The following is a 2673-nucleotide window of genomic DNA, read 5'->3' as shown; positions in this document are numbered from 1 at the left end:
TGGAAAAGAGGAGTCTGTGTATAGCCTAGTAGCTCAGTATTTGATTCAGGTTGCACTAGAATAATTTTTAGTAGGACATTGCCATTTTTATAGCTACACATTAAAAGAATCCCTCCCAAATAAATGAAGTCATCCTCCTGGCCAGGGTAGAGGAGAACATAAAGGGAAGTCAAGGAGATGCATTTTAGGACACTTCAGAAGAGTGAAGGTTGATTTTGTATATTATTGTGTTAGGGCCAAAGAATGAGAAATAAGCCTCAGAGGTAAATCTAAGAAGATGTAATTTGTATCCATAGCAACCAAATGGGTAGTGCAGACAGGGTGTACATATTCAAGTTGTACATTTGAATATGGACAGGAATGTGAATTTTTAAGATTTTTTTTTCTGTTTTGTTCAAGGCTAACTCCAGTGCCATGAGAGATAACTAAGTAATGACAGAGAGTGAGCAGATCTTTCGATCGGGAGGGTATAAATCTGGCTCTCTCTAGATTCTGTCAGAAGCTAGGAAAATGGTGAATTCCTCAGCAGTGTAGGAAAAGCTAAACAAGAACAGACAAGCTCCAGCCCTGGGGCTTGCAGCCCTCAGCAACACCCAGGGGTGGGGGTGGCCAAAGCATTGCTTATCATTTCCATCAGATTTTGTGTGACATCTGGTGTGGTCTACCTCTGTGGGTCTTGAACATGTCCCAGTCCTACTGTCTCCTCTGCAGCACTCAACTTGGCTCTACCTCAGGAATCCTAGGCCCTTCATCACTACGTTACTCTTGCTTTTTTCACTTACTCTTTCATGGAAACTAAGTACATGTCAGGCAACTGGGAGAGAGAATTAAAGGACAAGATGCAACATGGTGCTAAAATGGGGGTGAAAAGCAGTGTTTCTGTGACTGGCTGCCCATCAGTCAGGGCCAGGTCAGATGTGTAGCATTTTATTCTGAAAGACATTTCCATGCTCTGTATAGCTCAGCTATTTCTCCATCAAAGCTTCCTTGTGCCCACATCCGATTCTCATCCTTATTGCACCCAGGTAGAAAGAGATTTGTTCATATCTTATGTAATATCTGCCTATTGCTGGACTAAATTTATTGTGGAAAGAGCAGTCGTTGATCTCATGCATTTTATCCTATTCTTTCTACATGGATCTGAGAATCACAAGCATACTCCATAATTACAGATCTCATAAGATTTGAACACACACATTTTGTACTTAATTTCTCCTTAATAAAATGAGATTCAATAAAGTGAGATCTTTTCATATTATGAGGGTTGCTAAAAATAGAAAGCATGCTCTTAAAACCAACTTACTTTCCTAGTATAAAAGTTAATTCCAAACATAGGTTGTTATTTTGCTTTTGTCTCTATTTCATTTTCTAGGGGAAAATGAAAAAGTACTTGCTAGAATGTAAACTGGGCTAAGTGATCAAAACAAATGGTAAGCAAGACGCCATATCCGTTCCATTATATTTTTAAAATAAATATCACGGAAGTATGTTTTACTTTACATGTCTGTAATAATTAAAGATTATCTCTCTCTAAGTAAATGATTTATCTTCAAATCACAAAGAACTTCCAGACACACTCTAAGATCCTCTTTTCAGCACCTGACCCTCCCCAATTCTAATGAATGAAGCTCATTGAATAAATGTAAATGTTACCAGTACTGACTTCATCTCAGTGGGTCTTTTTGCTAAATACTACAAATATACTCATGATAGGACTTACATAAAAACCGTTAATCCATGTAAAACAGCACCAGCAAGTGAAATGTAAACAGACCACTAAATGAGAGCGACCCTAACCTCTCAGAAAACCTGCTGTGAGAATGAATGAATTAACATTTGAAAGATGCAGAGCAGACTAACGTGTGGCAAAGCAAATTCACATCGGCTTCTCTTGCAGGCGCTGCTACTCACAAGCACAGTTCCTGTTTAATCTGCATCAGAGATTATTGTCAGCCTGCGCATCAAAGTTATGTTGGCATTATAATCATTTTCTCAAAAAAAAAAAAAAAGATATCACACTGTCTACTAAGCAAGAGTTTTGTATATAAATCAGTTTCTGAGATACCAGAAGAGCCTCCACTCCAAAGAGCTTTTTAAGCACATAATTGCTTTTTCAGGAACATCAAAGATGCCTGTACGAAGAGTGAGTTTCCTCTCCTCCATCCCATTCCCCAGGCAACTGTTCCAGATCGCCTCTGTGACAGCCGGCTTTGGAATCCATTCCAGCTTGAACTGGAAGGAAATATTTGCAAGAGGTGAGGTGGCAAGTGACCTTGGATGCTGGCACTCCCAGTTGGAAAATAATCCCTCTGTTCTGTGACCTCTCCCTCTTGCCTCTCTAAAGAGTCCTGACTGATCTTGTCACCTTTCTTTCCCACACTCTCAGGGATCTCTGGTCCTCTTTACCCTTGGTCGCTAGCTCTTAAGGCTGCCAGGATTTTCACACAAGGATGATAATTGGAATCTGTCTCCATACTGTTAAAATCACTCTTTGCTTGAGATAGACTCTCTATGTAGCCCAGGCTCCCTTGAACTTGCTGTTCTCTTACCTCAGCAGAGTGACTCTTGTTGGCAGAGTCACTCATAGGCATGTGCTAACTCCCTTGGCCTTGAATCAATCTTTTCTTTTCTTTTCTTTTTTCCTTCCTTCCTTCCTCCCTCCCTCCCTCCCTC

Source organism: Microtus ochrogaster, linkage group LG10 (genome assembly GCF_000317375.1).
Source record: "Microtus ochrogaster isolate Prairie Vole_2 linkage group LG10, MicOch1.0, whole genome shotgun sequence".
Taxonomy (NCBI): domain Eukaryota; kingdom Metazoa; phylum Chordata; class Mammalia; order Rodentia; family Cricetidae; genus Microtus; species Microtus ochrogaster.
This window is presented reverse-complemented; position numbering follows the sequence as displayed.